Source organism: Balaenoptera ricei, chromosome 21 (genome assembly GCF_028023285.1).
Source record: "Balaenoptera ricei isolate mBalRic1 chromosome 21, mBalRic1.hap2, whole genome shotgun sequence".
NCBI lineage: Eukaryota > Metazoa > Chordata > Mammalia > Artiodactyla > Balaenopteridae > Balaenoptera > Balaenoptera ricei.
Window position 1 is genome coordinate 18,334,887 of NC_082659.1, and position 24,627 is coordinate 18,359,513.

At 35.6% G+C, this 24,627-nt stretch overlaps 1 protein-coding gene and 1 non-coding gene across 6 annotated transcripts in view; both read right to left on the minus strand.

Moving 5' to 3' along the window:
- MICU3 (mitochondrial calcium uptake family member 3) overlaps positions 1-24,627 on the minus strand; it is a 117,147-nt gene that overhangs the window by 75,819 nt on the left and 16,701 nt on the right. The window lies entirely within an intron of this gene.
- On the minus strand, positions 22,089-22,195 carry LOC132356761 (U6 spliceosomal RNA). The gene has a single exon (XR_009500037.1). It is a non-coding gene; the product is annotated as a U6 spliceosomal RNA (small nuclear RNA).

The following is a 24,627-nucleotide window of genomic DNA, read 5'->3' on the forward strand; positions in this document are numbered from 1 at the left end:
AATAATTACCCACATGAATACAATGAACTAATGTTCAAAAGATCCTACAATGAATATCATTAAGGTTCTGAAGACTTTACACTGGCACTTTGAAGGACCTGTGATTTATTTCTTCAGTTTCAGTCTCAGAGAACATTAAATTTCTGACCTAGTAGTTTCTTCAGAAGGAACACCAACACTTGCTGAATGCCTACTATGTACTCTCTATATAGGCTTATTTATTTAATCAGAACTCTTTTCATTGTAGTCTATTAATCTTCTAAAAGAAGAAAGGGAAAGCCTGATAGGCTGTTCATGGCGACCACTAAGGAAACCACTTAGTGGTAGAGCTTAGATTCGAACTGAAGTTGCTAAGTCTAGATCACTACAGTAGAGTTACCACCAAGGTTCACTCTGAATTCTACCTAAGGTTAAGATGAGCAGAATCAAGAGTGTGTGTATATGGGGGGAAGGGGATCTCCTTTTGTCTTACTTAAAGATCTTTCCTTGTAGATAAATAATTTCTCACTATTATTTATTTTCTCTCTGAACTATAACAAATTTTTTAATAAAATGATTTTTTCCTGATTCCATAGTTACTACATATAATTTAGAAGACAGAATTTAAAATTTTATAGACATAATTGTTTTTGTTTTCTTTTTTGGCAAAAAATTGGGGTTATACTATGCTGTTCAGTAATCTGATCCTTTTTACTTATTAATGCATTTTTGACCAGAGACGTATTATGGCTACAAAATCCTCCAGTCAATAATGTGTTAATATATCATGTGTCATTTTTCCATGTCACTAAATAGTCTAGTAGACCATTTTTAGTAACTATATAATATTTAATGGTAAATGTTTGTAGCCTAACACAATTAATGAATTCTAACTGGTTGACTATTTAGGTAATTCATAGTACTTTACTATTATAAAACAATGTTATAACGACCAGCCTTGAGAATATTTAAATATATCTACAAGTAGTTCCTTGGGGTAAACTCCTAGGAGTAAACTTGATTGGTCAAACAAAATCATTTCATACATATTATCAAACTGCCTCCAGGGAGTTTATAGCAATTTACATGACTAGCAACAATATAAAAATTGTATTTTCACACATTTCATAAAAAATTATTTTATATCAGAAAAAAATTCTTATTTAGGATGACAAGCTTAATCTCTTTATTGTCTCTTCTATGTCTACTAAGTCACTATGCAAATTATGTACAAATTGTCAAAATTATTTAAACATCTAATATTTTGAGAAGTTTTATCAAACAAACCATAAGAACTTTCAGTAAGGAAACGACATTTTGTATTTCTAAGTTACACCTTACTAAATGAAAAGCCAGGCAAATAAGTAATCTTTTCCCACTGTTCTGAAGACTAAGACTTTTCAAAACATTACAGAAGTAGTCAAATAAAAAATTAAAAAGAAAAATTTTAATGCCATTTTTTAGTGGCATGTATAAATAGGGAGAATCATATAAATAGGGAGAATCTACAATCTCAGCCCTTAAGGAATATACAATCTATATGGAGGGACAAAATACTACTTGGAGAGACAAAAGGTACAAACATGGAAAAGAGAATAAGTCAAGTTAGAGTAAATAGAAGAAAAGCACAATAGATTGAGGTTAATATGAAGGCTTCAGGAAGAAGAAAATATGAATTTTAATGTCAGGAAGAGATATGAGCATTCTAGGTTTACACGGCATATTTGAAGATGGTAATAGTCTTCCTGGAACAGAACATTTGCATTCATGTAAAAGGGTAGGTAAACTGATACCAATTTCTGAAGGCAAGACTAAAGCACCAGGATTTAATCTGACAGAAAGCAAATGGCTTTAGGAGATTCTTAAGTGGAACAATGACACAAAGAAAATGGTGCTTTAGAAAGATAAAGCAACCTGGTACCAGACATAAGCTAGCTCAGCAGTATATTAATAGCAATACTCAGGTAATCCATTTGTATTGGGAAGTTATTTTGACTCTACCATGGGTAAGGAGACACTCAATCACTCAGGGTCAATAACAAGCGATAATCTCCCTGAATACTCCTCCCTGAATATTCCTCAGGGATCAATCTACCATCTTAAGTCCCCTTCTGCATATATATCCCAGCGGTTTCTTCTTCCTCTTTGGGCAGGGAAACCAATACTGTCTGTGACCACAGTTTACTCTCCTGCTTTCTTCTTGCTAAGCCATTTCCTTGGACCTAGGTGGCCCCAATCAACCATGACTCATCTCCACTGAATTTCCTGGAGGACCACTGAGTGGGGAGCACTCACTGTTTCTGCACCACAATCTGAAGTCATGTTTCAATCTAACGTCCGGAACCACAATTTTTGCCTATTTCCTATGACCTAATATGGACTTGATCTGTGACTTCTGCCCTTACCTGGTGCTGCCATTACTGCTCATGAGGTGCCTGTGTTTTCTCATCAAACTTTCCTTCCTTAAGCCCAGTCCCAGCAGGCCAAAGCTGCTTGACCGCTGCAGCTGGGAATCTGATCCACCTGTGAGCTGATGCTGACAACTCCTCTTTCTCCTTAATGTCTACTAACAATCAATTAATGAAGCCTGTGGTTCTCTCTCTAATTTCTCACATCCACCCACTGTTACTACCTTTGTTTAAGCACTCACTGCTTCCCTAAAATTTTACAGTAATGGACTATGGTTCTTGCCTCTAATCCATCCTATATTAAGAGAAAGAAAAGAAAAAAAAAGGCAGAACTGTGGAACAATTTGTATTCTTTAAACACCCAAGGAACGGTATCAGAAGAAATCTGAGTTCAAGGTTGTCATTAAAACTCCACTGTATGTATGAGTTCTACCTCTTGTTGCCTTAGCAAAAGTACCCATCATTTTTGATAATGGCACTAGGTGCCTACTGGTCTGTTTATCACCTTAAAAGAAGGTGTGGGGAGGAGTTTGGGAATGGTTTGTGCCCCAGACAAAAAAATAAATATCCTAAAAGGGAAGAATAGGATTTACATAAAAAAGAGATAACCAAAGCCTTGGTGCTTAAATGGGCTTCCTGCTACTGCAGTTGTGTTGCCTCCTCCATTGCCTCTGATCAATGTAGTGTAATAAATCACATAGTGTAATAATACACCCGGGAACTGCTCAAATGAACCATGGACTTGTAGAAAGTAAAAAACAATTTTCTCATGAGATCACAGTAAACTGGCCTGATCTTAGAACAGTCGAGTTATCATCAACTGGGAGGACTGAGCTCATCTGGCTGGAGGATGGCATGGGATAGAGAACAGAACAGGAAATCAATACTTGGGTTGGTTTTTTTAAAATTAATTAATTAATTAATTTAAATTTTTGTCTGCTGTTGGGTCTTCGTTGCTGCGCTCAGGCTTTCTCTAGTTGAGGTGAGCACACAGGCTTAGTTGCTCTGCGGCATGTGGGATCCTCCTGGACCAGGGATCGAACCTGTGTTCCCTGCATTGGTAGGTGGACTCCCAACCACTGCGCCACCAGGGAAGTCCCTGGGTTGGTTTTTACACTTTCTGTTCTCTTACACTGACTGATTTGCCTGTTCGTACTCAAATGCCATACTGCTTTAATTGCTATAGCTTTTGATTATGTTTCTGACATTAGGTAAAGCAAGACTCTATCTTACTGTCAATCTTTTAAAAATATTTGTGCTGATTGATATGCAATTTTTTCTTCTAAGTGAACTGTGAAATTAAGATGTCAAATTCTGTTTTAAAAACCCCACTGAGGGACTTCCCTGCAGTCCAGTGGTTAAGACCACAATTCCAATGCAGGGGGCGTGGTCAGGGAACTAAGATCCCACATGCCATGCAGCGTGGCCAAAAAAAAAAAAAAAAAAAAAAATCCCACTGATATTTTGTTTGGGAGGACATTGAATTTTGGTGTAATTTAGGATGACTTGATTTTTCCCAACTGGGAACACAGATGTCTATTTATTCAGGTCTTCAACTACATCTTTCAGTAAAGTTTTACAGTTTTCTCATATAAGTTTTAAAATAATTTTGGTAGATTTACTTATACATTTCATAGTTTCTGTGTAATTGTGAATGGAACCTTTTATTGCTATTACATTTTCAGTTGGTTATTTCTGATGAATGGGAAAGCTACTGACTAGTAATTTGCTTTGTATCCAACTAACCTTACTAAATTCCTTCATTAATCTTAATAACTCTTTTCTTGGATTTTCTAGGTAGATAATCATAAGTTCTTTCAAAATAGTAAGAGTTGTAACTTTTACTTTTTAATATTTAAACCTCATCTTCATTGTCTTAATTACTAAAGGTTTAAGTTTCTAAAAATGACGTTGAATAATATCAGGAATATTAAGCATTCTTGTCTTGTTCCATAGTTTGCAGAGAATGCTTTTAATGAATTGCCATTAAATCCAATGTTTACTATTGGTTTTGATAATTATCTTCCACCTTAAATCAGGAATGGGTGTTTACCTAGTCTCCTTTGGTCACTGAAAATAAATGAGTTTATAATTAGAATGGTCTTTAGAGATCATTTGGTCCTCTTGTTTTTTTACCTTTCTACCAGAATAACAACATAAATGTGGTCCCCTAACAAAAATTAAAATGTGTTGGGCAAGTAGAAGCATAAACAGAAATCCCCGAACAAAAACTCAAAAGGAATTGGACAAAATTCTATACTATTTACATTATCTTTTAACTATTTTTGGTTTCCAATATGAATATTTAACATCAACTACTGAGCTAATGTGAATTCATTCATTCAGCAGACACTTGGTGTGTGCCTACTAAATACAAATGAATTAATTATAAAATAATTAGTCAATTGGTAGATAACTTTATCTAAAACTATTTTAGGGACAAATGTAAATAAATAAGCTTGGTTTAATTATGTCTAACTACTTTCAAACCTTTCAGTTGTCTACATGCCTCTTTCTCTGCAGTTTATGAACAGACTATTTTCTTAATGAATACTCTAATGGCACAGATGAAGAATAATTTTTTTTTTTACTGTGGTAGAGTTCTAACCAAGTTAAACTTTACAGTGTTTTGGAGGTTGACAAGGAGCAGTGGTCCATGAAGGCCAGCTGAGGACACCTGACCTGACCGACTAGAATCTCTGATAAAACGGACAGCTTCAGGCCAGTAGACCACCAAAGGTCAGAAGGAACTCAGACCTTTAAAAGATTCAGCTTTGCTTTTGAACTTTCCAAAGTTTAAAAAATCTAAACCTTCTTAAGTTATTTTAACATCACTACTATGAACACTCAGAAACAAGAACCAATAAATAAAGGTAGAAAATGATACTCAAACTGGTTTTCTAATCCTCTTGGCCATGACAACGATCTTGTATCATGTTAATGATCTGAGCCTTTCAAAAAACAAATACAACCATTTCCCTCGAGCATACTGGCCTGAATCTGTAGGTATAATCCTTATATTACAAGGAGCAGGTTAATTACACCTGTATTCACTGGCCGATCTACTTTAATACCTTTTTTGCTCATCTAAATCCAGTATATCTTGGGAATTCCCTTAGGACTCCGCCCTTCCATTGCAGTGGGCCCAGGTTCAATCCCTGGTCAGGGAACTAAGATCCCGCATGCGGTGCAGCAAGGCCAAAAAAAAAAAAAAAAAAAAAAAAATATATATATATATATATATATATAATCTCCAATATATCTTTTAAAAGTTCATTTCTAAAACCTAAAATTAACCTAAACATCTTTCATAATATGTAGTTTCAGTAAATTATACTTTTTACATCATATATTGCCAATATAGTTAACAATAAGTATAATGTACCTAAGGTGAGTGGGAAAATTAACCAGAAAGCAAAAAGCCTGAATTATATCCATTTAGTTGTTAAGACATTAATTGCTAAAATGTAAATCTTTATTATAAATCCAATATTATGTACCTAAAAAATAAGCCTTTCAAAAGTGGTAAAGTATAACTAGACCATTTGTGAACCACAGGGAAGAGACTGACAGGTGTTATACAAGTCATGTTCATTTAAGAAAAATTCTTAATTTCTATAGGTTGACAGTCAAATTAAAAAACAAATACTTGGGAAGTTGAGGAAGTGACAGCCTTTAAATCGTTAAGAAAAAGTAAAGAGAAAACCTGTAGGCTTATAATGGCTAGAAGAAGAAATAGCCTCTAAGAAGCTGGAGGGCAGAAGAAGTACAGATGGAGCTGAAGACCAGCTAGTTTAGCTTCTAAGAAGTAATCTCTCCAAAGTAAACACAACACAAAGTTTCCACGTTCCATTTTTTTCCTGTAGGTGCCTCTTTAAAATGGCCTACTTTATAAGGTGAAATGCTTTTTCTGCATGTACTCTTGCCTTCTTTCTTTGTTTTTTGTTTAGTTTGTGTTATTATCAGCAGACACATTGAGGAAGCTCTTAAATGCAGGAAGACTGAAACTAATTTTTGTCAGGCAATAAGTAGAACATCAAACCATGGAGTTTATTAATTATCGATTTAAAAATTTTGCTCTAATTAAAACTTCTTAAGAGATTGAATTCGGGACTTCCCTGGTGGCGCAGTGGTTAAGAATCTGCCTGCCAATGCAGGGGACACGGGTTTGATCCCTGGTCTGGGAAAATCCCACATGCTGCAGAGCAACTAAGCCCATGCGCCACAACTACTGAGCCTGCACTCTAGAGCCCACGAGCCACAACTACTGAGTCTGCGTGCCACAACTACTGAAGCCCACGTGCCTAGATACCATGCTCCACAACAAGAGAAGCCACCGCAATGAGAAGCCAGTGCACTGCAATGAAGAGCAGCCCCCGCTCACCGCAACTAGAGAAAGCCCGTGAGCAGCAACGAAGACCCAGTGCAGCCAAAAAAAAAAAAAAAAAAGACATTGTTAAAAAAAACAGAGATTGAATTCAATTAATATTATTTGTACCTTGAATTCAAGTTTTCCCTGGTTTTTGTAAGAACCAGAGTCTTTACTGTGAGAACTCTGATACTGAAATAGTGTCCTTGACTCCCCCTTCCTCTCACCATCTGAGGTTGAAGATACTTAAGGACTATTTGTGGTTGCTTCACATCAGTCTCTGGAACCAACCCTGTCTCAAGTTGGAGGTGTCCAAAGATTTTAAGGCCAGAGATTTGGGTGGTGGTGTCTGTCTTGTTCTGGGTCCAGGAACTGAGCTCCTGATTTGATTCCTATCAGAATCCATCCTTTATTTCCCAGTTCCAGTACCTGATTTCCTACCTGTGCCTGAGACCTTCTCCTGATCCTTCAGTAGCTCCCCTGGAACTACAGTACATGCTAAGCTCCCCACTCCAGTGCTTGGTATTAAGCTGCTACTTACCAGGTCTCCCTGATGCCTCATTCTAGACTCTCTCTGCTATAGAGATCCGCTAGTTATCAACAAATTCAGTGGTTGTCCACTGCTAGAACTTTATGAAACCAACTAAGCTAATCCTAACCAAAGTCTAGTCATAGCCTGTTGATAAAAACAAGAATGAGTCTAACTTCACTCTATGCCTGGAATGAGCTCCGGGAACTGTACTGGTCTCTGAGCAATGGCCAGCTCCAGGAATATTTTACATCAACTTCCGTTTCCTGCTCAGCTTTTCAGTTTCTCCGGAGGTGAGCCCTGATACCTTTGTAGCTATTGCCAAGGAGATGAATCTTTGCTCCATATCAAATGGTCTATGTGATTCTTTTACTCAGACTGTTAGGAAAGCGACCTGCAAGAAAACCTTCTGCTGCCACACCCTCTCTACTATATAAGATGCTACTCCAAATCAATCCTACTTAATCACATCCCTTGTATTAACGTATCTTAGACTTTGACAATACACCTTCCCTGAGAGTTAACCCTGTACCTTGGATAAATCCTAGCTATTTCCTTTATATATCCTACTACTCTATAGCTTGTACTCTTTCCTCCCCATTCATACTGTGTTGCAATTACCTGTCTACATATGATTAACATAGTGCCTGGCATATCTATGAGGCTTGGTAAATGTTTATTGCATGAATGAATGAATGCTTATGGATGAAAAGATAATTGGCAACCGGATAATAAACAGCCAAAGGGATACTAAGTGTGGGTCAGGTGGCAGTGAAGGACAACCAGAAGAGAGGCTTCTGATCCCAAGCTGGGAATCTAGACTGAGATAATAAAAGAGAACCTAAAGCTTTAGTGAGAAAGGTACCACACTATAACCTAGGTGTATCCATCTTTTCAAAGTTGTTCAAACATACCATCTTCGTAACTAATGTTGGTAATTGTTTAAGTTATCTATTGTAATAAGATGCCTTATGGGATTTATTTTTCATTTTGGCTGTTTTTTATTTTAATAGAGTAAAAATTCCAGTAAAATGAATCTCTTCTTAAGTGCAGATTCAGGCAAAAGTATTAATAACTTCTGGCTTAAGTCTTAAAATTTGGAGCACTAAATTCTCAGGCACTCCTGCCAAGTGACTGCAACATATAAAAACTGGATAATTCAATTTTTTCTTTTTTTCATATTTAGATTTTAAAACAGGGTTCCACGTACTTAACTTTTTAAAGTAATTACTGATACTAGGTATATATTACTTCTGTTGCCTTCTTTCAGTTATACATTACCAATTTTCTCCTACAATAAAGAATAATTTTTGCTTCTATGATATCTTTCCAAAAAGGACAGTAAAATTCACAAATTCTAGCTTCTGACTACAGGAATAACAACAACAACAACAAAATGGACAGTATAACTGGTGAGAATTTTATCAGTATATGAATTAGGGAAGGCCAGAAAGAGAAGAATATAGCTTTTCACATTTAACTGAATACTGGGAGTTACAACATAGAAGAAGGTGCTTGGTTATCATTAGAGAAAAAAACAAACATAAATATAATTTGAAAGAGATTCAAATTTGGTACATTATCCTTTATGCTACATGGAGGACTGACTGCAAGAGGGGGCAGCAGTGGAGGGGCAAGAAGCCAGAACAGGAAAGGTGTAGAAGATGTAGCATACGATTTATTTGGCAAAATCCTGAACCAAGTACAAGACCCAGACTGGGGACCTTAGCCAAGACTATAAGTGATACACAGGGGTTCAAGCAGCAGGCAAATTCGCTGAAGTCCACTATTCAAAGAAGAGATGAGTAGACCAAGTCAGAGGAGCCTGAGTTCAGGAAGAAGTTTAGCTCCTTGAGAATTGGCATGATGTCACTGAGGGATAAAACAGAAATCCATAAGATTGGGGCTAAATCACAGGGATGAGTTACATTAACAATGTTGAAAGTGGTCAATTAGCCAGTGATCTGAAGCGCTTTATATTCTCCTGTTGGTTTTAATGTCCGTGGTGAGGTTGAATCTACTCGTGGGCAGTTAGGTGAGCTTTCACACCAGGAGAATATAGGAAACAAGCGTAGCTAACAAAGTTAATTCACCGTCATCAAAAAATAATTCATTTCCCTTCTCAGTGATTAAGGCTCTCACCAACTAATCCTTTCTCCACTACATTAGAGAGAGTAAGCTAAATTCCTCAAATGTAATGGCTCAAACACAAAAGAAGTGTGTTCATTTCTCTCTCATAGGAGCCCCGAGAAGACAGGCTAGGACTGGGGTCAGGGTGGGATCAGGGAGCTGTGCTTCACACAGTCAGTCAGACCCAGGGTGATAATGACTCTGCCACTATCAACCAAGGTGGGGGGCGGTGGCAGGGAAGAAGTCCACGCGACTAGGACTAGAAGAGGCATAAATCACTCCTGTTCACATTCAATCACAGAGAACTTAGTCACGTGGCCACACTTAGGTGCAAGAGATGATGGCAAATGAAGAACTGGGTATCCACAATCCTAACAATTATGGAGGAAGAGAAGAGACTACAGTCAAGAGCTTGCAGTCTCTGTCACAACAACTTTGGGTGACAACATCAAGGACTCATGGAATATAAAGCATGAGGGAGAAAAACATTAGAATTACTATGTTTAACAAAGACTCGGAGAGATTCACTTCCAAAACAAACAACATCTATAGGATTAAAAGCCTCATGGGAGGTAACACTTCTAAACAACCTTCACCAATTTTTCAGGAAATACTAAACTGCTGTGATTCACTTAGATTGACAGTCCCACACATTTTATTGTCTGTATACTGCATCTCTCTTTCCAGTCTTAGACACAGCCACTATTGGCTTGAAATCTAATGTTGTCTGCACTTTCACTCTCCATAGCTTTGTTCTTCCAAATCTGGCAAAATGCTGCTGTAACCTCCTGACCTTTTCACAGAACACTGCAATGAGATAAAGAAAACATTGGGTCTGGTCCTCCATCTTGATTGTTGAGAGATGTCGAGAATAAACATGTTTTCTGCTCCACCTCCACAAACTTACCCACCTTATCTAGGGGAGGTTGAATAGTAATTACTGTCCTACAGCTTAATTTACAAACACTGAATTGAGCCATCTACAGGTAAAAAGATCATGGTCTTCAAATTTTTTTGCTCTATAATTATAAAACTATGTTATTCCTACACTAAATTTGGCGACAGATTACTCAAAATACCCAACTAAAGTAACTAAAAACTATAAATCTAAACTCTAAGTAACAGAAACAAATAAAATATAAAATTAACTGAAAATTAATACATATATATAAACTTAAATTTTAAATTCTAAGAACTTCATTTCTTTCATTAATAAAGAACAATTCATTGTGAAAATCAAGTATCATCAAACTTCAAATAATGAAACTACAGTATGTGTGATTTTCACAAATATATTTTTTAAATTTTTTAATTTAATTTAATTTTTTTTTATACAGCAGGTTCTTCTTAGTCATCAATTTTATACACATCAGTGTATACATATCAATCCCAATCTCCCAACTCATCACACCACCACCACCACCCCCCCACGGCTTTCCCCCCCTGGTGTCCATATGTTTGTTCTCTACATCTGTGTCTCAATTTCTGCCCCACAAACCGGTTCATCTGTACCATTTTTCTAGGTTCCACATATATGTGTTAATATACAATATTTGTTTTTCTCTTTCTGACTTACTTCACTCTGCATGACAGTCTCTAGATTCATCCACGTCTCAACAAATGACCCAACTTCGTTCCTTTTTATGGCTGAGTAATATTCCATTGTATATATGTACCACATCTTCTTTATCCATTCGTCTGTCAATGGGCATGTAGGTTACTCCCATGACCTGGCTATCGTAAATAGCACTGCAATGAACATTGGGGTGCATGTGTCTTTTTGAATTATGGTTTTCTCTGGGTATATGCCCAGTAGTGGGACTGCTGGATCATATGGTAATTCTATTTTTAGTTTTTTAAGGAACCTCCATACTGTTCTCCATAGTGGCTGTATCAATTTATGTTCCCACCAACAGTGCAAGAGGGTTCCTTTTTCTCCACACCCTCTCAAGCATTTGTTGTTTGTAGATTTTCTGATGATGACCATTCTAACTGGTGTGAGGTGATACCTCATTTTAGTTTTGATTTGCATTTCTCTAATAATTAGTGATGTTGAGCAGCTTTTCATGTGCTTCTTGGCCATCTGTATGTCTTCTTTGGAGAAATGTCTATTTAGGTCTTCTGCCCATTTTTGGATTGGGTTGTTTGTTTTTTTAATATTAAGCTGCATGAGCTGTTTGTATATTTTGTAGATTAATCCTCTGTCTGTTGATTTGTTTGCAAATATTTTCTCCCATTCTGAGGGTTGTCTATTCATCTTGTTTATGGTTTCCTTTACTGTGCAAAAGCTTTGAAGTTTCATTAGGTCCCATTTGTTTATTTTTTTTTTTACTTCCATTACTCTAGGAGGTGGATCAAAAAAGATCTTGCTGTGATTTATGTCAAAGAGTGTTCTTCCTATGTTTTCCTCTAAGAGTTTTATAGTGCCCGGTCTTACATGTAGGTCTGTAATCCATTTTGAGTTTATTTTTGTGTATGGTGTTAGGGAGTGTTCTAATTTCATTCTTTTCCATGTAGCTGCCCAGTTTTCCAGCACCACTTACTGAAGAGACTGTCCTTTCTCCATTGTATATCCTTGCCTCCTTTGTCATGGATTAGTTGACCATAGGTGTGTGGGTTTACCTCTGGGCTTTCTGTCTTGTTCCATTGATCTATGTTTCTGTTCTTGTGCCAGTACCATACTGTCTTGATTACTGTAGCTTTGTAGTATAGTCTGAAGTCAGGGAGTCTGATTCCTCCAGCTCCGTTTTTTTCCCTCAAGACTCCTTTGGCTATTCAGGGTCTTCTGCGTCTCCATACAAATTTTAAGATTTTTTGTTCTAGTTCTGTAATTCGTAATTTGATAGGGATTGCATTGAATCTATAGATTGCTTTGGGTAGTATAGTCATTTTCACAATATTGATTCTTCCAATCCAAGAACATGGTATATCTCCCCGTCTGTTGGTATCATCTTTAATTTCTTTCATCAGTGTCTTATAGTTTTCTGCATACAAGGCTTTTGTCTCCCTAGGTAGGTTTATTCCTAGGTATTTTATTCTTTTTGTTGCAGTGGTAAATGGGAGTGTTTCCTTAATTTCTCTTTCAGATTTTTCATCATTAGTGTATAGGAATGCAAGAGATTTCTGTGCATTAATTTTGTATCCTGCAACTTTACCAAATTCATTGATTAGCTCTAGTAGTTTTCTGGTGGCATCCTTAGGATTCTCTATGTATAGTATCATATCATCTGCAAACAGTGACAGTTTTACTTCTTCTTTTCCAATTTGTATTATGTTTATTTCTTTTTCATCTCTGATTGCCATTGCTAGGACTTCCAAAACTATGTTGAATAATAGTGGCGAGAGTGGACATCCTTGTCTCGTTCCTGATCTTAGAGGAAATGCTTTCAGTTTTTCACCATTGAGAATGATGTTTGCTGTGGGTTTGTCATATATGGCCTTTATTATGTTGAAATAGTTTCCCTCTATGCCCACTTTCTGGAGAGTTCTTATCATAAATCGGTGTTCAATTTTGTCAAAAGCTTTTTCTGCGTCTATTGAGATGATCATATGGTTTTTATTCTTCAATTTGTTAATATGGTGTATCACATTGATTGATTTGCGTATATTGAAGAATCCTTGTATCCCTAGGATAAATCCCACTTGATCATGGTGTATGATCCTTTTAATGTGTTGTTGGATTCTGTTTCCTAGAATTTTGTTGAGGATTTTTGCATCTATATTCATCAGTGATATTGATCTGTAATTTTCTTTTTTTGTAGTATCTTTGTCTGGTTTTGGTATCAGGGTGATGGAGGCCTCATAGAATGAGTTTGGGAGTGTTCCTTCCTCTGCAACTTTTTGGAAGAGTTTGAGAAGCCTGGGTGTTAGCTCTTCTCTAAAGATTTGATAGAATTCACCTGTGAAGCCATTTGGTCCTGGACTTTTGTTTGTTGGAAGATTTCTAATCACAGTTTCAATTCCATTACTTGTGATTGGTCTGTTCATATTTTCTATTTCTTCCTGGTTCAGTCTTGGAAGGTTATACCTTTCTAAGAATTTGTCCATTTCTTCCAGGTTGTCCACTTTATTGGCATAGAGTTGCTTGTAGTAGTCTCTTAGGATGCTTTGTATTTCTGCAGTGTCTGTTGTAACTTCTCCTTTTTCATTTCTAATTTTATTGGTTTGAGTCCTCTCCCTCTTTTTCCTGATGAGTCTGGCTAATGGTTTATCAATTTTGTTTATCTTCTCAAAGAACCAGCTTTTAGTTTTATTGATCTTTGCTACTGTTTTCTTTTTTTCTATTTCATTTATTTCTGCTCTGATCTTTATGATTTCTCTCCTGCTAACTTTGGGTTTTCTTTCATCTTCTTTCTCTAGTTCCCTTAGGTGTAAGGTTAGATTGTTTATTTGAGATTTTTCTTGTTTCTTGAGGTAGGCTTGTATAGCTATAAACTTCCCTCTTAGAACTGCTTTTGCTGCATCCCATAGGTTTTGGATCGTCGTGTTTTCATTGTCATCTGTCTCTAGGTATTTTCTGATTTCCTCTTAGATTTCTTCAGTGATCTCTTGGTTATTTAGTATCGTATTGTTTAGCCTCCATGTGTTTGTGGTTTTTACCTTTTTTTCCCTGTAATTCACTTCTAATCTCATAGCGTTGTGGTCAGAAAAGATGTTTGATAAGATTTCAATTTTCTTAAATTTACTGAGGCTTGATTTGTGACCCAAGATGTGATCTATCCTGGAGAATGTTCCGTGCGCACTTGAGAAAAAAGTGTAATCTGCTGTTTTTGGGTGGAATGTCCTATAAATATCAATTAAATCTATCTGGTGTATTGTGTCATTTAAAGCTTCTGTTTCCTTATTTATTTTCATTTTGGATGATCTGTCCATTGGTGTAAGTGATGTGTTAAAGTCCCCGACTATTACTGTGTTACTGTCGATTTCCTCTTTTATAGCTGTTAGCAGTTGCCTTATGTATTGAGGTGCTCCTATGTTGGGTGCATATATAATTGTTATATCTTCTTCTTGGATTGATCCCTTCACCATTATGTAGTGTGCTTCCTTGTCTCTTGTAACATTTTTTATTTTAAAGTCTATTTTATCTGATATGAGTATTGCCACTCCAGCTTTCTTTTGATTTCCATTTGCATGAAATATCTTTTTCTATCCCCTCACTTTGAGTCTGTATGTGTCCGTAGATCTGAAGTGGGTCTCTAGTAGACAGCATATATATGGGTCTTGTTTTTGTATCCATTCAGCAAGCCTGTGTCTTTTGGTTGGAGCATTTAATCCATTCACGTTTAAGGTAATTATTGATATGTATGTTCCTATGACCATTTTCTTAATTGTTTTGGGTTTGTTTTTGTAGGTCCTTTTCTTCTCTTGTGTTTCCCACTTAGAGAAGTTCCTTTAGCATTTGTTGTAGAGCTGGTTTGGTGGTGCTGAATTCTCTTAGCTTTTGCTTGTCTGTAAAGCTTTTGATTTCTCCATCGAATATGAATGAGATCCTTGTCGGGTAGAGTAATCTTGCTGTAGGTTCTTCCCTTTCATCACTTTAAGTATATCATGCCACTCTCTTCTGGCTTGTAGAGTTTCTGCTGAGAAATCAGCTGTTAACCTTATGGGAGTTCCCTTGTATGTTATTTGTCATTTTTCCCTTGCTACTTTAAATAATTTTTCTTTGTCTTTAATTTTTGCCAATTTGATTACCACATGTCTCGGCGTGTTTCTCCTTGGGTTTATCCTGCCTGGGACTCTATGTGCTTCCTGGACTTGGGTGGTTATTTCCTTTCCCATGTTAGGGAAGTTTTCGACTATAATCTCTTCAAATATTTTCTCTGGTCCTTTCTCTCTCTCTTCTCCTTCTGGGACCCCTATAATGTGAATGTTGTTGCATTTAATGTTGTCCCAGAGGTCTCTTAGGCTGTCTTCATTTCTTTTCATTCTTTTTTCTTTATTCTGTTCCACAGCAGTGAATTCCACCATTCTGTCTTCCAGGTCACTTACCCCTTCTTCTGCCTCAGTTATTCTGCTATTGATTCCTTCTAGTATAGTTTTCATTTCAGTTATTGTATTGTTCATCTCTGTTTTTTTGTTCTTTAATTCTTCTAGGTCTTTGTTAAACGTTTCTTACATCTTCTCGATCTTTGCCTCCATTCTATTTCCGAGGTCCTGGATCACCTTCACTATCATTATTCTGAATTCGTTTTCTGGAAGGTTGCCTATCTCCACTTCATTTAGTTGTTTTTCTGGGGTTTTATATTGTTCCTTCATCTGGTACATAGCCTTCTGCCTTTTCATCTTGTTTGTCTTTCTGTGAATGTGGTTTTTGTTCCACGGGCTGCAGCATTGTAGTTCTTCTTGCTTCTGCTGTCTGCCCTCTCCAAATATTACTATTAAATGTTATACAATTATGATTTCTTGGCTTCTAGTGGGCATATTCTAATTAGATATGTTAAAATTTTTTATAGAACCATTTTTCACAGAACAGGAAAAATACAGATATTGTAAGTTTAAGTTAAGGTATCAGTGCAATATTTTTAGATGTGGCATATTTTGTTAAGAAAATGGAATTTTTTATATCAAAAAGATCTTGCAAAACTGCTACTGACAACTACCCTGAATGGATCTCAGTGTTGGAACATAAATTATCTTATTTGTAAGCTTAAGGTAACATAACAGAAAAATGAAATCACAGAAATCTAGAGGTAGAAGAGACTTTAAATTTGCCTTTTCATTTTACTGTTTCCAGGAAATTGCAAAGGAAGGAACACTTCTGTACAGATTTTATGAGGCCAGCATCATCCTGATACCAAAACCAGACAAAGATATCACAAAGAAAACTGCAGGCCAATATCACTGATGAACATAGATGCAAAAATCCTCAACAAAATACTAGCAAACTGAATCTAACAATACATTAAAAGGATCACACATCATGATCAAGTGGGATTTATTCCAGGGATGCAAGGATTTTTCCATACCCACAAATCAATCAATGTGATATACCATATTAACAAATTAAAGATTAAAAAACCATATAATCATCTCAATAGATGCAGAAAAAGCTTCTGATAAAATTCAACATCCATTTATGATAAAAACTCTCCAGAAAGCGGGCATAGAGGGAACATACCTCAACATAATAAGGCCTATATATGACAAACCCACAGCTAACATTATACTCAATGGTGAAAATCTGAAAGCATTTCCTCTAATATCAAGAACAATACAAGGATTCCCACTCTTGCAACTTTTATTCAACATGGTTTTGGAAGTCCTAGCCACAGCAGTCAATGAAGAAAAAGAAATAAAAGGAATCCAGATTAGAAAGGAAGAAGTAAAACTGTCACTGTTTGCAGATGATATGATACTATACATAGAAAATCCTATAGACACCAGCAGAAAACTACCAGAGCTCATCAATGAATTTGGAAAAGTTGCAGTATACAAAATTAATATACAGAAATCTGTTGCATTTCTATACACTAATAATGAAGTATCAGAAACAGAAATTAAGGAAACAATCCCATTTACCACCACATCAAAAAGAATAAAACACCTAGCAATAAACATACCTAAGGAGGCAAAAGATCTCTATTCTGAAAACCATAAGACTCTGATGAAAGAAATTGAAGACAACACAAACAGATGGAAAGATATACCATGTTCTTGGACTGGAAGAATCAATATTGTCAAAATGACTATACTATCCAAGGCAATCTACACATTCAGTGCAATCCCTATCAAAATACCAATGGCATTTTTCAAAGAACTATAACAAATAATTTTAAAATTTGTATGGAAACACAAAAGAACCTGAACAGCCAAAGCAACCTTGAGAAAAAAGAACAGAGCTGGAGAATTCATGCTCCCTGACATCAGACTACACTACAAAGCTACAGTATTCAAAACAGTATGGTACTAGCACAAAAACAGACACATAGATCAATGGAACAGGACAGAGAGCCCAGAAATAAACCCATGCACTTATGGTCAGTTAATCTACAACAAAGGAGGCAAGAATATACAATGGAGAAAAGACAGTCTCTTTAATAATTGGTACTGGGGAAACTCGACAGCTACCATAAAAGAATCAAATTAGAATATTCTCTAACACCATATACAAAAATAAACTCAAAATGGATTAAAGACCTAAATGTAAGACTGGATACTATAAAACTCCTAGAGGAAAACATAGGCAGAACACTCTCTGATATAAATTGTAGCAATATTTTTTTGGGTCCCTCTCCTAAAGTAAAGGAAATAAAAGCAAAAATAAACAAATGGGACCTAATTAAACTTAAAGGCTTTTGCACAGCAAAGGAAACCACTGACAAAATGAAAAGACCACCTACTGAATGGGAGAAAATATTTGCAAATGATATGACCAAAGGGATTAATATCCAACATATATAAATAGCTCACACAACTCAACATCAAAAAAATCAAACAACCCAAATAAAAAATGGGCGGAAGAATTGAATAGACAGTTTTCCAAAGAGGAAATGCAGATGGTCAACAGGCACATGAAAAAATGCTCAACATTGCTAAGCATCAGGGAAATGCAAATCAAAACCACAATGAGATATCACCTCACACTTGTCACAATGGCTATCATCAAAAAGAAAACATATAATAAATGTTGGCAAGAACGTAGAGAAAAGGGAATCCTCGAACACTGTTGGTAGGAATGTAAATTGGTGCAGCCACTGAGGAAAACAGTATGAAAGTTTCTTAAAAAACAAAAAATAGAATTACCATATGACCCAGCAATTCCACTCTTGGGTATATACCAAAAAAAAAAAAAACCCAAAATAACCCCAAAAACCAAAAATACTAATTTGAAAGGATACATGCACCCCAATGCTCATAGCAGCATTATTTACAATTGCCAAGATATGGAAGCAACCTAAGTGTCCATCGACAGAGGAATGGATAAAGAAGATGTGGTATACACACATACACACACACACAGAGACACACACACACACAATGGAATACTAGTCAGCCATAAAAAAGTATGAAGTTTTGCCACTTGCAGCAACATGGATGGACTTGGAGGGCATTATACTAAGTGAAATAAGTCAGACAAAGATAAATACTGTATGATATCACTTACATGTGGAATCCAAAAAATACAACAGACTAGTGAATATAACAGAAAAGAAGCAGTCTCACAGATGCAGAGAACAAACTAGTGGTTACCAGTGGGGGAGAGAGGGGAGGGGCAACATAGAGGTCAGGAAGTGGGAGGTACAAACTATTGGGTGTAAGACAGGCTACGAGGATGTATTATACAACATGGGGAATAGAGCCAGTATTTTGCAATAACTGTAAATGGAGTGTAACCATTAAAAATTGTATAAAAAATTTTTTAAAATTTTTTCAAAATTGTCTTTTCATTTTACAGCTTCTAGGAAATTACATTTTACACTTTTTAGGAAATTATTTTATGGGAATTGCTTAACATTCTTTTCAAGTTTGCTAAAAATGTTTAGGGAATCTTCCTTCTAGTTCTAGAAAATGCTATCTTCTGTTTTACTGAGAAATTGCAAAACAGTCTACATTCTAGATCTTTAATCTCAGTTTTGTTACTTACAAAAATGGAACATATACATGTATATATACATGGAAATAAAAATTTTAAACACACCTGTAAAATAACATTCATAATTTAGTCATAAAAATAAGTAATGATCATTTTCAGGTAATTGTGGATCCTCTAAGTCATGCTGCCATAAGATAAGCGGCTTAAGAAATGGTAGAAATGATAAAACTTACATTTTTAAATTACATCTTCCCCCCCAAAATAAAAAATATTGTCTCAATGCAATCATTTTTTCTGGAATTTCCAAACTCAGACCTTTGCAACTAGTACTTAGCTGTTATTTCTTAAGGTAGTGAAACTAGGGCCTTCAGGCAACAGAGTACATCATTATCCTTCCCATGAATAACAGAAAGCAAAGGTTCACTGCCAAGGCACTGTCTCATGTTACTTCAGGTTAGCAATTCGAAAATTTACTTTGTGGTAAGGTCTGGTTTTCCCAGGGAGGCAAGATTAAATGCCAGATAAAGGATTCACTACTTGACAATTAGAGAAACTGATGCCTACAAGCTGATAATACACTAAAGAGGTAACTTGAAACAATTATATCAATTATCTAAACACCATATAATGCATTACCTTTTAGCAGCTGAGAAACAGAGACAGGAGAATAAAGAATGGAAGAAGGAAAAATAAAACCATTTGTATTAAGCAAAATTATTTTGATTACTCATCCTTAGTAGTTTATTTTAAAAATATGTTTTTTAAATTAAATCAATACTAATTTTTTAAAGTAAAGAATGATTAAAACATGTATTTAATTTCATGTAGGAGGTTGAGCATTTGGTATTAGGCCCTACCTGATATTGGCAACTGTACCAACATTTTTATAAAACATTAAAGAGCAAATGACATTTGAATTTAGATCTTTATCTTTTCTGGGCAAGAATCATATGAGAAGTGTATGAGATTCTATTCACATCTGTTTTTATTCTAGCTAAAAAGATGTTCATGGAAGTATTACACTTGGCTTTCTCATATGGCTTCAGGCTTATTTAAAAGCTTCTAAGAAGATAAAAGGGGTAACATTTTCTTTGCTTGTTGGGTGGTCAAAAGGTTAAACATCAAATTCTCAGTGTGGGAAAATCCCAAAGTCCTCTAGGTGAAACGTTTTGATGCTAAGTAAATGTGTCTATGTGGAAATATACACAGCTGAAGACCAGTCAATAAGCACTTCCCTGGCTGCAATCAAATTGGAAAAAAAAAAAAAGTAACTGACCACTTATTTTAAAGTCTCCACTTGTATTGTTATGTTAGCTTACAATATAGGGTTCTTTACAAGTTTACAAAGTACTTTCACATATATCGTCTCATTATTTGATAGGACGGTAAGTGAAATTATCTCTAAGGAGGCAGTAATCACAGTGGTTTAATGTGTATATCTCACCTCTTCTGCCTATTCAAGGGCTCTGCTCCTGCAGTAACCTCCCTTGCCCTTCCTACCTCACTACTTTCCCCTTTTCCGCTGAGTCCTTCCCTTCAGCGCATGCACATTTCTCCCGTCCTGGAAGGCTTCCGGTCCCACTTCTCCACAGAGCCACCATCCCCCTCCCTACCACTTCTCTCCTGCTCTTCACAGCAGGGCTACTGGAAAGCTGCCAGCATTTCCTGTCTCTGGTTTCCTCTGCTTCAGCAGGTCTCCCCTCCGCCACTCCACCAACACTGCTTGTCAAGGTCACTGATGACCTCCGTGTTGCTAAATCCAGAGGTCAATTCTCAGTTTTCATCTTACAAAGTCTGACCCAGTTGATAACTCTCTTTTCCTTGAAATAATTCTTCGTGATGTCCAAGTCCACCCGGTCCTCATTTTCCTCCTATTCCCCTGGCAGTTCCTTCCTGGTACTTCTGTTGGTACTGCCCTACGGCCAGTCCTAGGGCCAATCCTTGGACCTCTTCTCTTTTTGAATCTATAATTACTCCCTTAATCATCTCATCTAGCCTTTACGTACTATAAATATACTGACAAATCCAAAATTTCTATCTCCAGCCTTCTGCAATAATATAAATTCCATGAAGGCAGGAATTTTTGTTTAAGTGGTACACTTCTGTTTCCAAAGTGCCTAGAAGAGTTTCTGGCTTGTAGCAAGCTCTCAAATATTTGCTAAATAAGTTAATGAGTGAATGTGGATGTAAAACTTATTGTAACTGTTAATGATTCCCTTAAAAATTAAAGCATAATATTAAAAAAATCAATAATTGTCTGGTACTAACAGTGTAGCTGACCTCAGAAACTGCGGGGTGGGGAAGGCAATACAGTAAAACATGTTCAAGGATGCATCTTTTTTGGAATGGTAAATTTTCTCATACTGATTTATGTCCTCAAGGTTCAGATGTATATATTAAAATATATATATTTTGTTAAAGTTACATGTAACCACTTGAAGATTAGAAATAGGATGTATAACTTTCGAACCACTAGAGGAAGAGAAATGATAAGGAAAAAAGGACCAATCTAATGTCCGGTGATAAGGGAAAGAGATAACTCACACTCACATAATATAGCAAAAATGAATGCACACATGTCCATAATTACAATAAATATGATTGGGTTAGACTCCTTCATTAAAAATGAGCAAGTCTCATACTGTGTTTTTTAAAAAGCTATGAATGTTCCTTACAAGAGTCAAACATTACCCAGAATGTTTGAAAATACATGGAATTAAGAACCAAAAGCATTAAATGGGACAAAGAAAAATTCACCAAGAAGATATTACACACACAAACAAAATAGCTTAAAATAATAGAATGAAAAAAACTGTTAAAAGAATGCAATTTAACTCACAATCATGGCTGAGATATCAACACTTCTCTACTAGAAATGGATAGGTCAAGTGGAAAAACTAAGCAAGAAAAAGTATCTGAGTAACAAAACAAAGAAGGTGCTTATTAACCTTGATTTTAATAAACAGAGAATATATAAACTGACCATTTATTAGTCATCACTAAAACATCAATAAGATTAAAATGTTAAAGTTATAATATAGGTTTAATGAAATATTCATATAGTAGAGTATTATTCAGGAGTGAAAATAAATTAACTATAAGTCATGTGTCAAAATTTCTTTTTTTTCTTTTTTCTTTAAAAAAAATATGGAACGCTTCACAAATTTGCGTGTCATCCTTGCGCAGGGGCCATGCTAATCTTCTCTGTATCGTTCCAATTTTAGTATATGTGCTGCCGAAGCGAGCACCAAAATGGATAAATTTCTTAAACATTATCTTAAAAATACAAATTATAAAAAGATAGGTACTGTTTATGTAAAAGTTATTAAATTGCAAAATAAGTGTATATTATTCAGAGATACATCCATTTGTAATATAACTACGAAAACTTACATGGGAATGATAAAAATCAAACTTGGAACAGTGGTTACCTCTTTGGGGAAGAGAGGATTATGATGGGGGAAGGTATATATGTTGATAGTTTATTTTTTAAGCTGGTAGTACATACATAGCTATGCATTATAGTATTATTGTCTATTGTCTTTTTAAAAGTTGGATATATTCCATTTTAAAAAACAAACTCCTTCAAGGCTTATTCCCTGCTGCATATGGAAAAATGCTAAAATTTAATAGCAAAAGACTGACAGAAAAAAGGCCACTTTGGAAAATTTAAGATACACCATTAAGTAAACAATTATTGGATTAAAAAAGAAATAAAAACTGGGATTACAAGCCTTTTGAAAATAAATGACACTTAGGAACTTACAAACAGCCACCTGTATAATTTGGTCAAAGCCATTACTGACACAGGAAAATTCATATCCTTACATGTATTTACTAAAGAACAATTAAGAATTTAAAATAAATGAACTATGTATTCAACTCAAGAAGCGAAAAAAGAGGATAAGATAAATTTGACAAAAACAGAAGGGAACAAACAATAAAGATAAAAGCAGAAATAAATAACAACCCCCTCAATAAAACAGTAAACACAAAAAAGTGGTATTTGAAAAGACTTAATAAAATAGACAAACCTCTATCAAGTTTGATTTTAAAAAAGAACTGAAAATGAAATAGACAACATTAAAAATAAATTATGGCATATCCATAGTTTGGAAGAGTATCCAAATATAAGACCAGAATAAGAGACCTATAATAAGTATATTAATATCTCAGTATAATATCAGTTTAAAAGGCAAGAACAATATGTACTGTATGGTCACATTTGTGTTAAAAAGGAAATGATATATGTGTTTAAGTTTACAGGCCTGTAAAATATATTTTAAAAAGGACTGAGGTGAGAAAAATATTTGTGACCTATAAAGTAGGAACAGGATTTAATATTTTGACATATCCTGGAAATCAGTCAATAAAAAAATAAAAGTTGGCAAAGGATATTAATGGGCAATTCCTAGGAAACTATAAACAAACAAAAAATTCTCTACCTCACTGGTAACCAGAAAAATGGAAATTATAATAATCATGATAAATCATTTTTCACACTCAAATTGGGAAAACAATTAAACTTAACAATATTAAGTGAAGGGGAACATTGGAAGCCCATTACTTATTGCTGGTAAAAGTATATCTTAGTGTAACCATTTTGAAGAACAATTTGACAGTGCCTATTAAAATATAATAGCTATGGACCCAGCAATTTAACATTTGCATCTGCAAAGAACCCTGGATATTCACTGCAGCACTGCTTCTAACAGTGAAAAAAAATAGAAACAATCAAAATTCCCATCAGCAGGACAATGGTTAAATAAATTATGGCACATCAATGGAGTAGTCTGTGGCCATTAAAAAGTTCATTCTTCAAAGAAACATAAACATATATATGTGTACATATCGATACATACACATATATATACATACACACATACATACTCATGCATAGACAGAAAAAGTTGTGGAACGGTGCATTATTTTTAAAAAAGCAAACAGAACATATATTAACTCAATTTTACAAAAGAGTTAGCTTAGTCTAGAGGCTAGAGAGGACTTCGTCAGGACCACACAGACAGCAAATGAGTCTGGGACCAGAACTCAGGTGTTAGGACACCCAACCCAGTGTTCTTCCACGTTACACAACTTGGTGCACTGAAATGAAAGTGCGTGGATTTTACAATCCTTCAGGCCTAGGTTCAAATGCCAGCTTCAACACTTCCTAATTAGGTAAACTTGGGAAAAAGAGATTTCTGAACTTTAGCATTTTCACTGTAAAATGGACAAATAAATACTAACTCCATGAACCGTAAACATTAAATGAAAACTAAATGAGCACACTTCCTTTTCCTCTGGTCAATAGAATCAGTTTATGAAGAGTATCCTCTCTGTCAATCAGCAGGGTCCAGAAATAGTCGTTGGCACCTCAGCTCCACACATAGAATGTGGCAGCTCAGTACCTCTGTGTCACTATATGTTGGCAGTTCTCTAAATACGTCCATGGTGACAAAACTATTCCAATTGCCTGGCATTTCCTGGTGGCTCTCATCTGCCTCACACGCTACTCCCTTTCTCTCAATCTTCCTGACTCAGCTCCAAACACCTAGATTATACAATAGGTGGTATTCTATTTATTTCTTGAGAGTGATGGCTGACCCGTAATGACAAAACCTCTAGCTATGCACTGAGCCACTGTCTTCTAGGCCCGGCTACATAATCACTCCAAAATAGT